The sequence below is a fragment of the Henckelia pumila genome, chromosome 1 (genome assembly GCF_033568475.1).
Source record: "Henckelia pumila isolate YLH828 chromosome 1, ASM3356847v2, whole genome shotgun sequence".
Lineage (NCBI taxonomy): Eukaryota > Viridiplantae > Streptophyta > Magnoliopsida > Lamiales > Gesneriaceae > Henckelia > Henckelia pumila.
Window position 1 is genome coordinate 160,007,510 of NC_133120.1, and position 15,234 is coordinate 160,022,743.

Below are 15,234 nucleotides of genomic sequence, written 5' to 3' on the forward strand. Positions count from 1 at the left end.
TGGCGTTTGTAGAGACTTTTCCCTACATTATCAAGTACAAGCAAGGGAAGGAAAATGTGGTAGCGGATGCTCTATCACGAAGGTATGTGCTTCTATCTACTCTAGATTCTATGTTTTTGGGATTTGAGTATGTGAAGGATTTGTATGCTAGTGATCTTGATTTTGGTGATATTTATGTGTCATGTTTGCATGGTCCAAAAGATAAATTCTTCATGCATGATGGATATTTGTTTAGGTAAGATAAGCTATGTGTGCCTAAATCGTCTATTCGTGAATTACTTGTTAGAGAATCACATGGGGGTGGTTTAATGGGACATTTTGGTGTGGCTAAAACTTATGATACTTTGCATGAACATTTTTATTGGCCACATATGAAGCATGATGTTGAGAATATTTGTGAGAGGTGTGTGACTTGTAGAAATGTGACTTGTAGAAAAGCTAAGTCTAAGACACAACCACATGGATTGTATACTCCACTTCCCATTCCTAGTGAGCCATGAGTAGACATTTCTATGGATTTTATTTTAGGATTACCAAGGTCTAAGATGGGGAGGGATTCTGTGTTTGTGGTGGTTGGTAGATTTTCTAAGATGACTCATTTCATTGTGTGTCATAAATCTGATGATGCATCTCATGTTGCGGACTTGTTCTTTAATGATATTGTTAGATTGCATGGCATGCCTAGGAATATTGTCTCTGATAGAGATACTCGTTTCTTGAGCTACTTTTGGAAAACATTAAGGTGCAAACTTGGTACTAAACTACTGTTTTCGACTACATGTCATCCTCAAACGGATGGTCAAACTGAGGTTGTTAATAGGATGTTAAGAACTTTGTTGTGTGATATAATTAAAAAGAATTTGAAGAGTTGGGAAGAATTTTTGCCATTTGTTGAGTTTGCATATAATCGTAGTGTGCATTCTACTACAAATTTTTCACCATTTGAAATTTTGTATGGTTTTAATCCTTTAACCCCGTTGGATTTAATGTCTTTGCCTATGAGTGAAAGGGTTAATTTGGATGGAAAGAAAAAGGCTGAATTTGTGCAAAATTTTCATGAGAAGGTGAAAGCAAACATCGAGAAAAAGAACTTGCAATACACAAAGAAAACAAACAAAGTTAAAAAGAAGGTCGTGTTTGAACCCAGTGATTGGGTTTGGTTGCACTTGAGGAAGGAGCGTTTTCTGGAGAAGCAACGTTCTAAGTTGTTACCAAGAGGCGATGGACCTTTTCAAGTCTTGGAAAGGATCAATGACAATGCTTAAAAATTAGATTTTCCAGGTGAGTATAATGTCAGTGCTACTTTTAATGTTTCTGATTTATCTCCGTTTGATGTAGGTGATGATAAAGATTTGAGGACAAATCTTTTTCAAGAACGGGGGAATGATGCGATCATGGATGGCTCGCATGCTGATCAAGTGGCTAAAGATCCGTTGGAGATACCACGAGAACCAGTTACGAGAGGCCAAGCTCAGAATTTCAAGGAAACACTTCAATCCTTGATGTTGAAGTCACAAGAGGGCGTTGGATTTCTTGATATTCAGTTTGGGGGATGTTATAATCTTATTGAGGTCAAAGGAGGTCAACAAAGTGAAGAATTTGAAGATCAGATTCGTAGATTTAGTGCGCCCGCGCTTCAATCCTTGAGCGCCCACACTGTCCCAACGCGCGCTCGCGCGTCAAGACACGCGCCCGCGCCGATGAATGATAAATTGATGGAGAATATGCGTGACTTTAGTGCGCCCGCGCCTTAATCCTGAGCGCCCGCGCTGCCAATGCGTAGCTTTAGCGCGCCCGCGCCGTGCTCCTGTGCGCCCGTGCTACGTACTTTTACATGCACCGAAGGTGTTTGTGTGTGTGTTCGGGAATCTTATTAGTTTGGTATTATTTTGCCTATTTTGAGTCTTTTATTCCTACTATGAAACTTTTAGGAGATATTATTATATCTTTAGATATATTTTGTGATATCTTTTATTATTTTGTAGTTGTATTATAAATACAACAAACATTCATTATTGAATAACAATTAAGATATTCGGATTATTGATTACTCAATACATAAAATTCTTTCTAGAATTTTGTTTAAGGCTTTTAGCTTTAATTCAAATCAAACTTATCAAAGTGTCAAAACATTGTGGCGTTTGTCAATTGATTTTCACTTGGGTTGTCAAAGACAGGTTCATTTGAAGGTCTAATTGAATTATTGATTGTTTTCTATTGTGATTCTCTGTTGCTAGTTACGGGTTCAACTAGAGGTGGAGATCCAAATCGGTTACTTGACAAAATATTTTATTTCTTTTGTATTCGAATTGAGGGTGCGATTCGCTATAATCGCGCTTGCCTTTCATTCATAAGAATTCATATCAGCTTATCATCCTCAAACTGACGGAAAATCTGAACGAACTATTCAGACTCATGAGGATATGCTTAGAGCTATAGTACTGGATTTTGGTATTACATGGCAAGATTCAATACCACTTGTTGAGTTCTCATATAACAACAGTTATCAGACTAGTATTGAGATGTCTCCATTCGAAGCATTGTATGGAAAGAAGTGTTGATCACCATTGTATTGGGATGATGTGTCAGAGGTACCTGAACTTGGGCTGGATATGATTAGACAGATGACGGAGAAGGTAAAGTTGATTCAACAGAGAATGAGAACAGCGCAGCATAGACAATCCAGATATGCGAATATTCGACGACGGCCATTATGTTTTGAACAGGGAGATAGAGTGTTCTTGAAAATTTCACCGTTCAGGGGCACATTCAGGTTTGGCAAGCGAGAAAAGTTATCTCCACAATTTATTGGGCCGTATGAGATACTCGAGAAGATGGGAAATCTTACTTATCGACTCGCTCTTCCTACATCTTTGTCTGGTATCCACGATGTATTTCATGTCTCGATGCTTCGAAAGTACCAACCTGATGAATCTCATATCTTGCAACCTGATAAAGCTGAATTAGATGAAACTCTTAGCTATTTCGAGAGGCCGATTCAAATTCTCGATCGAAAGGAAAAGCAACTCCGAAACAGGACCATTCCATTGGTGAAGATTCAGTGGAATCGGCATGGAGTTGAAGAAGCTACATGGGAAGCTAAAAATGACATGAGACAGAGAGTTCCTTATCTATTCCACTGATGTGAGTTCTTATTCAGTTTTCTGTTATTCTTTATCTTATGTGTATACATACTGCATATTTAGATTGATTATGAATTTGAGGACGAACTCATGTCTTAGTGGGGGAGAAATGTAAGGCCCGAGATTATTTGATTTAATATGAACTAATTTAATTTTAATCCGAGTATATTTAATTTGGGAATATTTAGAGTTTTGATTTAAATTCTAATATTCTTAAATTATTTAGGATTGAAAATAAATTAAAAAGATGGCTGAGGACTGAATTGCAATTTATGAAGTTTCAGGGATTAAATTGCAATTTTACCTGAATATATCCGATTTTAATTGAAGTGTCAGCATGTATACGTGTATTCCACATGAATGTTCATATGTTTGAGCAGAAGTGCCGAGACCTTCTTCATTTTCTTTTGAATTGCGATTTTCAAATCATCGTAACTTTTGATCCGATTGTCCGATTTTGATTCCGAAAATATTTCTGGAATCCTTGCGACGAGGACTTAGATTTGGTGTAAGTTTCTATTTCTTTCGGCATTTTTTGAAGATTGATATATGCTGGAGATCAGAATTCGCTTATGTATGCATGTTCTTGAGATTATGTATTGTATCGTAGCGAAACCGAATCAAAGAAAGAGCGTCGTATGAGTTTAATATGTTTTCCAGCAAATGTTTTGAAAGTTAGGCATCTGATGTTGCTGAGTTTGGATGTTATTTAGTGGGTATATCATGTATATGAAGTTGTATGAATGATATAATGGTTTCGATGTTTTGTCGGTTATCGATTTTTAATTGCTACGCCGTCGGTTTATGATTTGAAGCTGTTTCGGTGTCTTATGATTGAGCTGAGGATCTCATAATGTCATAACTGATGTTTCTTGGTTATAATCATTATATTTCAGATTAGTAAGAGCTTGATAAACTCGTGAAGTCCGCCTTCGAACCGAAGAAGATTTTCTTGAGGTTTGAAGTTGTTCTTTGAGAATGGAATAATGAAAGTGAGCAGAATTGTATTTGAAGTTGAATAGTTTATGATATATGAGTTCTTGTTGTTATGTTTCAGATTTGAAGCTTCAAGAAGCGAGACAAAACGAGAAGGTATAAGACGACATCACAAGTCAGGGATTTGTAACTCGAGAATGAAGTTCTTGAGTTGTCCCGCCAAAATCACGTACTTGTTTATCGTTTTATGATTGATGTTGTCGATCCATCACAGGTAGTGGATCTATAATTGATATGAGATGATATGTTATATGAATTGATTCTTGTCAAGGTTTGATGAACCTTATTTTCGAGTCAGACGACTACGATAGATGGATATCCATGTCAAGATCGGATACGAATCTTGATGGAAATGACGTTATATGAATCAATTATATATATATATATTTATTCGTGGATTACTCTATTCTCGAGATGATATGTTAGAGTTGATATAATTTATGTTAATGCATATATATGTTGATTATACTGAGATTGTATTCTCACCGGAGTTTATCTTGTTGTTGTCTTGTTTTGTATGTGTGCATGACAACAGATGGGGCAGGAGTTGGCCAGAGTCGACGTGGGTAGCTTGAGAGAGAGATTAGTTGTGGAGACGTCGGGTTATGAATAGAGTTTGTTGTCATGACTTTGTATCAAACTTAGTTGGTTGGAAAACAAGTTAGTTAAACATTGTGTATGTATCAACTTTTGAAGCACTAAGATAGAATTACTTGTGTATATTGAGGTTTGTTGATATAAACTTTGTTTGTTTGTATTTTGAGTTGGATTTAAGGGTTATACATCATGAAACCTTCCTTGACAGTAAAAGAAATCATGTTGGGAATTTTTCTGGCCGTTTGAGCGCACCTGCGCTGGCCCGAGCGCACCCTCGCCCTGGCAGAAAAAAAGTTTTGCCAGGTTGAGCACGGGGGCGCCGGTCCAGGGCGCACCCGCGCCCTGGTAGAACAAAAGTTATGCCAGGTTGGGCGCGGGGGCGCTGGCATAGGGCGCACCCGCACCCATATTAAAAAAAATTGTTTTCTTACTTATTTACTTCTTGGTTTGTAATTAATATTGATTGCCCATTTCTCCTACGAGGATCTATCTAGTATTAAGAAATGCTTGGAGGATCTTCCTTAAGGAACCTAGCCAAACTCAAGGTTGTGAGATAGAATAGCATCTTTTATTGCCATCTCTTGAAATCTGTGCCACCGAATTTTTCCGGTTTCTCCGCATGTGTCGCAGAAACATTTGTTGTTGAAGTTGTAGCCATCTTCAATGATCAAAAATTTGAAAAACTTCTCAAGCTTGTAGAAATATAGATTGTATATTGTTGGGATTGATTTGAAGATGGTAGCAAATAGAAACAAAATGAATATTTGTTGAGACTCGTGTTGAACACAATATCTATAAGAAGTTTTTGCCCCGCTCTTGGTGCTGACGGATTTTGGTAAACTTTTCCCAACATACAACAACAACAAACTTGTGATAATAACACAATAAATCACAAGTTCAATAACCAGAAATTATGAACTCTCTTTTTCAGAAAATAGAAGAATATGAATGTAGATGATTATGAATGAATAAAAAATAAACTTTAATCGGTTATTTAAATTTTTTTTCATGTAGGGACACGTCGTTTCACCATGTGGTATGAATTTTTGATCAAAAAACTAATAATAATCAACCAAAAAGTCAAAAACCCTAAGAAAATCTCGAAAGAGAAATAAAATCTTGGTGAAAAGTTGTTTCAGGCATACAAAGCAGAAGTACAGGTGCAGGGGCGCAATATATCGCGTCTTTGCACCACTCCAGGCGCCTAAGAAAACTCCAAGACAAAAGCACCGGTGCAGGGGCTCAATATATTGCACCCCTGCACCACTCTTGCTTGCCTGAGCAAGCGCCCAGGTAGCATGACCAGTGCAGGGGCGCAATTTTCAATGCCCCTGCATTTTAATTTTTTCTTTTGGAGCATCTCATCTCTTTTTCCTTTTTCGAGCTTTTCATTTCTTAATCGCTTAATTTCAATTCATTAAGCACAATCCAAATTTCCAACAATGATTCCATCCATCTTTTTACCTGTCATTTTCTTGTTTTTTTACACGAAGATTTGGGTTCATTTTGGAGAAGGAGAGCTGGGTTTACGGATTTTGGGGCCGGTAAATAATAGTCCGTAATTCATGGTTTGTGTTTCATATGTATACGACATATACTGTGGTGCAAGATTTTCTAAATATCTTGATTGGTTAAGAAAAAGACGAATTGAAATGAAACATGGTTATTTTGGCTTGTGACTTCTTTAATTTTTTGGCGATTCTTGGAGAAGAATGGCTTATAAGTTATGATTCGTCGGACGCATGTCAAGTGCTTGTATTTGATCCTGTGTCTGATTGTTCATGTTGTATTTTAGGAAAAGCTTAATCATTTAAACTTAAATGGAAAATTGTGATTTTGATATGTGGGTTTTTTTTTTCTTTTCAGACTTTTGGTTTTGATCAAGTGGAGTCCCAGAAGTTTGATTGTGAGGTGATATGGTAGAATTTGGGTTCTCCTTGTACCTTTATCTCATAGAAAATAAACCCAGATTCAAAGCTTCCAAAAAGTTTGTGGACCGCCACTTCAGCAGTGGTGGACCCCAGCAATCTCCCAGAGGACACCATATCTGTATCTATGTTCCGAATTTCAACTCGGTTCTTTAGAATCTTAAGGTGCATATATGATGTCTGCCTTCTTTGGTATGTGTAAATGAATCTGTGTGATTGTGGTGTGTCACATTCTTAGCATTTGGGGTTGATATGCGGAAAATATGTTTGTGTTGAAATTTGTGAGCTTGTCGACACTTGTACTTGGAAATAGTTTCTTGATTTTGGATATTTGGGATACTCGACATGTTCTAGTTAGCTTTAAGGCATAATTTTGATTCTCGGTAACAAGTGTATTGAAGTTGGTCGGCTAAGTTAAATAGAATTAAGATGAGATTGAATTTATTGTTTTGGCAATGATAGCTTGAAAGCACGGATGGATTTTGTCAAATTTTTGTCAAATGTTTGCGGTAATCTGTTGCGTATTTTTGTGCCCTCAAGTGCACGGTGTCAAGTTTTATTATATGATTAGTAGAATATCGTTCTCACGAGGAGTAATATGAAAATATTCAATACTTTTCATTAAAATAGTCCTAATTTTATTTAAAAAATCAAGTTTTAGAGATTTGCTAAAAAATTAAATAAGCAATAAAGTTTAGCAAGCCCACACACACGATTTTTAAGAGAATATCAATCAGAGTAAAAATGGTCTATAGGTTTTGATTTCAGCTAGTTTCGACATCAATTACACCTAATTAACTTATTTTCATGAACTTCATTCAATTAATAACCAAGAACACTTAGGTTATTCTGTTTCCCTCTCCCGAGCAACAAATAGATTGTATCAACTACAGTTCAATTCCAATATCCCTATTAAGAATCTAATTATAGTGATATGTATAAAACAATGTTCTTCCTAAGGCTCCATTTAAGTTATATACCCTCCCGATCTATATAAACAATTAATGGTGTAAATTCTATTGATCCTATTCAAAATTCCCTCTCCCGAGTGCCGAATTCCAAATAAATATAGCAAATCAATTTATGGCCAGTAAATTGAAAAGACAATCAAAACTAGAAAAAACAATTAATCTAAGAGAATTAAATTCAATAAAATTAAAAAGTTATAAAAGCGTCTCAATCAGGCTACATCAAACCCTTAGACTATGAAAGTTTAGTTCATGATAAAATAAAAACAAAACCAAAACATGTTTATAAATCCAAACATGAATTAACAATAAAAAAGAGAATTTAAAGTAGAATAACAAAGCCGTAGTCTCTCTTCCGTGTTCGGTTGAGTGGCTTTCGTCTTTGTCTAGTGAAGCTCCTCAATTCAATCTCACGATCAAGCTCTAAAATTTCCCACAAGTTTCTTCTCTCAAGTTTGTGTGATATTGCGGCCACTTCCTCCTTCATTACGTGCAGAAAACTCCCTTTTATATGCCCTAAAAATTTTCCAAGATAAGCCCAAAAAAAATAACAAAGTTTCCATATAAAATCAGACTCTCAAAATTTGCATCTCGCGACGCGCGGGCGCGCATAGCTTCCTGACCAAGCTTTTCAAAAATCTCCGGCACGCATAGTCCTCAGCATTACACTCCTATTTTCCTTCAAACAGCGCGGGCGCGCATGTTGTATGACACGGGCGCGCATTGGCTTCGGCCTTTTTCTTCTTTTATCCTTCAATCCTTGAACCATCCTTGCTCATTCAGTCTTTATCTTGGTCTTTTGGACTCAAATCAACACCCGTCATTATTTCCTTTAAATCCTTGCACTCAACACAAACAACAAAAAATCACACATAATTCCGATCGAAACAAAGAAATTAACCATTAATATCAATGCAAATTAAGTGCACAAAATGCATTTATCAAATTTTCCCAAACTTAAATGTTTGCTAGTCCCGAGAAAAATCAATTAAACACAAACACTAGAACTCAGAATACTCATGCAATCAATCAAGAACAATCAAGAAATACTGTGGATTAATGGCCTCAGCAATTCTTTCAAAAGACAAATTTACAAATCCAATCATATCAAACCTACTAACGCTTTGAAAATTAAAAAGAAAACTAGTGAACCTGAAAGACTTACAAATCCCTCAACTCACGTTTCAGAATACTCTTATCCAAATTCAATTCATACATTCATATATCAAGAGGACTTTCATGGTAATAAAGGATCAACAACAAGATAAAATTCGATCGAAAAACACTCACAATCAGGTTAATTCAAAAAAAAGTAGTGTGTGCATGTTTTGGTCAAAAATTCATACTCATTAAAAGTGTCAATCGACAGTCCATAGGCTAAATTCTCGCAACCCTTCTCCATTAGTATATTAGGTGACTGTGTGTGAGGACCTCGGTTTTAATCATCTAATCTCGGGTTAAACAAAAACTAAGCATTCAAGATCCAAGATTAAAAGCAAATAATTTTTTTTTAAAAAGGAACAGTGCCTCGCTCGATCGGTGAAACTCAACTGATCGAGCGAGCAAGGTTTCACCAAAATATTGCCCGCCTAAAGACCAGCTCCGCTCGATCGGTAAAGTTCAACCGATTGAGCGGGCAAGCTTTTACAAAAACAAAAAGAAGGCTGCAGCTCCCTCGCTCGATCGGTTAAACTCTACCGATCGAGCAGCCAACTCTGAACCATAAAAATCAAAAATTTCTCTAGCTCAACTCCAATACTATAACACTTCAACATGCACAACTCACTCCAATCAACATGCATAATTCAATACAAGATAGTTCTAGAGTTATACAATCTCAAACTAGTAGAACATGCTTAAGTCTAGTTTATTCAATGCAATACAACTCAAAAAAAGTTCAAGAACAATCTAAGTTTGATTACATAATCGACTTCTCAAAACACCAAGTCCTCACTTTTATCAACTCAACCACCTAGCCATGTGATCTCTGACTCGGTCTTGCCCCACCTGTTGCCAAGCACACATACAAAGACAAGACAACAGCCGGATAAATCCGGTGAGAATAATATTTCCAGTAAAAGAGACAAACATGCTATATCAAATAGGAATCTCAAAATGAATATATCAATTTCCAAATATCCACAATGAGAGTAAATGAATTCATGACTTCAAAAGGTTAGATTATTAATCCGGATAATCAAAAGATGAATCATTTCATCTATTCTCTGGTTTGGGATCCCGAGGATGAAATATCACATCAATCACACCAAATTTCCATTTTGATGTGGACGATGTATACTTCAATCCTCCAGACTCCAGGGTGTTCAATAGAGAGTTGATCGACAACTATAGTACATCGCCTACCAGTGCCACTCGACTATAACCCTCAGATCATCTAATTCAAAATAAAACAATCGTTCGGATCAATATGAATGCATATGAAAACTAAAACATTCAATTATATAATTCAAGCAATTCACAAAGACATGCAAGTATGTGATTTCTTTAGGACATTCGAATCAATCCGGATTCAAGTTAATCGTACTATTCCATCTAATGTCGTCTTATACCTTTCTCGATTCAGTTAAAGCTCCAAATCTGGAAAACAACAACGATAATCAACAATGATCCAAACAATCTCACAAACTAACTAGGTAAAACTCATTACCAACTCTGTCCCTTCTTCTACGGTTAGAAATTCTGTCGACTCTGAATCCAACGACCTTCAGTAAATCTGAAAAGAAGCCATAAGGATAAATATCGACATTTGAACTCCAAATCAATACACGGTTCGATCGATTTAAACTAAACGATATCCAAAAACTCAAACCGGCGGCATAACGGCTAAATTCTGATCAAACCGGAAACACAGACAGAAGTATAATATTGATACCAACTCAAATCAATACCAATTCATCAATAAAGGCTCAAACCCATCAAATCTCAAAACTGAAAATCTCGAAAATCATAAGAAAATTCATAGGTAAATTATTGCAACATAAGAAAACTAAGTGATCTAAGAAAATATTATCGGAGGAGGGAAGCAAAGTTTTTTTTTTAGGAATCAAAATTAAGCTTGAAATAAAAAATTCAATAATTTGGCAGAAAAGAGAAAATGAAATAATAAAGTAACTTGAAATATGATATGGTGTCTTTGAAATACACGCATACAAATAGAAAACATTTATATGAAAAGAGTCATTTACAAATAGAAAACATTTATAGCTAGATGAGGATAAAAAAAAATTGCATCAATGATGAAAATATAAAATAAATAGTAATAATTTCAATTGTTCGGTTTGGAGGAGCAATTAATGTTATGGTGATTGAGACCAAAATCTTTTATTTTAGATGAGATGGAATCAAAATTTTCTCAAAATTATAATTTAGTCAAATGAATAAAATAAGAATGAGAGAAATATCATATGGTATAAATATGAGTTTGACAGTGACAATAAAATATGTCATGTTAAAACATATTGAATGAATATAAGGGTAGTAGTCAAACAAAAGAGTACTAAGATGATGATGATGATGATGATGGTTATTATTATTATTATTAATTTTTTTTTTTTTTGAAGATTTTTCCAAAGATGTAAAAATTTGGGATTTGATGTATGGTTTGAAACACTAAAACTGTATTGGTCATTAGTGTTTACAGCGGTTTTGTCTATGCTACCCCATTCGGGCAGTGCCCGAATGGGATCCAACGGCCCTTGTTTTTTGGGATTTGATATGATCTCATTTCAAATGAGATTATATTAAATTCAAAAAAACATGGGCCCTTGGATGCAGCACATGGGCATTTTCCATGTGCTAGCATAGACAAAGTCGTTTACAGCAATACCTTTTTCTTTTCTTTTCTATTTTTCTTTTCAAGTAAGGGATGTTCATAATTTGGATAAAACCAAAAAAAATCGGAAATCCAAATCGGAAAAATCAAAGATCAAACCGAACCGAAAACCGAATTTTATAATTCGGATATAAATATTAAAACAAAAGTTTATTTGGTTCGGTTTTGGATTATATATGTCAAAACCGAACCGGCTGAAAAAATAGAAATTGAATTAAATTAATAATTTTATTTATATTTTTTATTTATATTATATATGTTATGAGATCATATTTAGTGAATGAATAATCATTTTGAATAATTTTTAGTTGATTGTTGTTTATTTAATTCATTATTGTTGTTTATGTAATTTTTAGTTGATTGTTGTTTATGTAAGTCATTTAAACTTTATTTTTAAAGTTTTTACTAAGAAATCATGTAAAAAAAGATATTATATTTTTTAATGTATTTATATTATTAATTTTAATAATTGTATCAAAATCGGAATAATCGTATCAAAATTTGTTTTGTTTTTTTTAAAAATATTATAAGACTGTGGTTGGATATTTGTCCTTGTATTATTTGTTATTTTTTATTTTCTCACTATATGACTATAACTTTAAGTTGTGTGTTAGGGTATTTAAATTACATGTTGGATGAAATTTATGTTTCTTTTATTGTGTTATGTATTATTAATGATAAAACCGACCAAACTGAACCGCATAAACCGGTCCGTTATAGTACAAAAACCAAACCGAACCGAAGTAAAACGGTTTGACTTTGGATTATATTTTTCATAAATCAAAAACCGAACCGAAATTAGACAAATTAAAACCGAACCGACAGATGAACACCCCTATTTTCAAGAATCGGATTTTGATGTTCAGAAAAATTTTAAATTAGTTTTTATGATCAAATAATATATGAAGAAAAAATATTAGGAAAAACCCAGTTTTATTCTGTTGATTTCTCTAAGGAAACGTACTCCAAATTTGCGGATGAGTAATCCAATTTATTAAGAAAAAAGGTTGACCTTGAAGGGACCCCTTCTTATATGAGTCAGAGGTTCATTGTCTTATGTCAATTTATTATTTCATTGTGTACTAGTGGCCACGCACATGTGTTGCGTGTGTAACACAATTGTGTTCTATTATCATATAATGAAATGCATGTACAGGGAGTGAGGGATAATTTGGTTGAGAAGTTGATAAGGAGTGATGAAATGCAAGTATAGGGAGTGAGAGATAATTTGATTGAGAAGTTGAGGAGATAGAAAACGTGTATTGGAAGTTGTGGGGTCTTCAAATTTACACAATAATCCAAAAAAGTTATTTTTTTATTATTGATATGAATGATATATTAGACAAATCACACAAAAATACCGAATATGGTTTCTATGACCTCCTCTTGTTTTATTAAATAGTAAGAGATATTTTCATTGAGTTACCGATTGGTAGGTATGATTGGATAAATGATACATAGATAATAAGTAATATAATATAATAAAAAATGATAATGAATATAGTATTTAATTTGATTGATAGATTATAATTTATTTCATTTGATTGATTAAATTTTATATAAAAATGATAAATTAACATTTTTTATTTTTAACAATAAATAAAATATGAATAATATTATTTATAAGTGGTAATATAGTAATTTAAATTTAATGATTTGATTAATGTAAAATAAATAATTAATTATTTGATTGATATTAATAATTAATAAATGGATAAATAATATGACGAGGAGAACGCGAGATTAGATAAGATGAGATATACACAGATTAATAATATATGTTACCAAAGGGAGGTATTACATATATGGACGTCTAAGATACACTGTACTATATTATTTCCTAAAAGATAAATTATATTTATAATGTTATATACAAAGGTTTTAATTTATTGATGTCACGTTGCCTCTTTATACTTTTTATTGAATGAAGAATTAAATATGTATACTTATTTTAAAATTTTAATTTATTATTTCAGATTTTAATAAATTTTTTGATTTTTCAAATCTAGTGATAAGAACTAAAGAGTGATTTGCTCAAATGTGTTCTCAATTAGTTTTCAAATGCGGGGAAAAAACTTGGTACTGCAACATGCCAAGATTTGACTGATGGAAGAAATAATTGGATCCTAGGAGTGATGCCGTGTTAGGTGAGCATTTATGGAGTTTGTCGGGAAACATAATTAATTATGTTTGTTGGAGGCTGGCAAATGGAGGTTTGAAGACGCGTGAATTAAATTCACGCGTACCGGGGAGCTCTATTCCTTCAGTTTGATTTATCCCACAGCGCAGAGAGCAAAGAAAAAAGAAAGAAAAAAGAGAGAGTTTCTTGGGGTTTTTTGAGTGTTCTCTTGTGTGAGTTAGAGAAATATTTTCTCGGTAATACTCGGGTTGGGATCGTGTGTGAGATATAGTGTTTTGTATACACTTGTAATATTTCTTGGGTGAGAGATATGGTGTTCTTGTTGATTATTTTATTCCGCAATTATTATCGTCATGATCTCTTCGGTATAAATCCATAACAACTGGTATCAGAGCGGTTATGGTGTCCGGGAGCCTTGGTGAAAAATTTCTTAAAATTCTGAGTATGCTCTGTGGTTGCAGCTTTGTCTGATCTTCCACATCAGAAAAGATTTTTTGAAATTTTATTAAGGCAGGTGAAGCGATGACCGGAAATGACGGATCGGGACCTGGAATCAATAAGTTCGGCGGTACAGATTTCACGTTTTGGCGGTTACAGATTAAAGATTATCTGTATAGCAAGAAGCTATATCAACCTCTATCCGGGGTGAAGCCAGAAAATGGAGGATGATGAGTGGGAGCTTCTTGACCGACAAGTGTTAGAGGTAATACGATTGACCCTAACAAAGAACGTGGCACACAACGTGGCGGAGGAAAAAACCACGAAGAAGATGATGTCTATTTTGTCGGACATGTACGAGAAGCCATCAGCAAATAATAAAGTGTTCCTCATGAAAAAGTTATTCAACTTGAAGATGGAGGAAGGTTCTTCGGTGGCAGCACACATCAATGAATTCAACACGATTGTTTCTCAGCTAACATCGGTTGAAATCAAATTTGATGATGAGATTCGAGCACTTATTCTTTTGGCGTCTTTACCAAATGTTTGGGAGCCAATGCAGGCAGCGGTTAGCAATTCTGCTGGAAAAGAAAAGTTACAATTCAATGATGTTAGAGATCAAATCCTTGGTGAAGAAGTTCGCAGGATGGATTCGGGAGAAGCAACATCATCGAGATCTGCCCTAAATCTCGAAAACAGAAGTAGGGGCAGGAGTAGCGAAAAAGGTTCTAACCGATGGCGTGGCAGATCCAAATCAAGGAGTGGAAAAGACAAAAATACCTTTGAAAATAAATTGAAGTGCTGGAGCTGTAGTGAAACTGGTCACATGAAAAAGGACTGCAGATCACCCAAGAATAATGCAAATGCTGTTACTGAGGATGTACATGATGTCTTAGTACTATCCATGGAAAGCCCGGTTGATTCTTGGGTTATGGATTCGGGAGCTTCATTTCCTACCACCGGTGATCGTGAGGTATTCAGTAATTACATTGCTGGTAATTACGGAAAATTTTTCCTGGCTGATGGAAAACCTTTGGAAATAGCTGGTATGGGTGATGTCAGTTTGAAAATGTCAAACGGATCCATCTGGAAGCTCAGCAAAGTGAGGCATGTACCAAAGTTGACCCGAAATATGATCTCAGTGGGACAGCTCGATGACGAAGGCCATAAA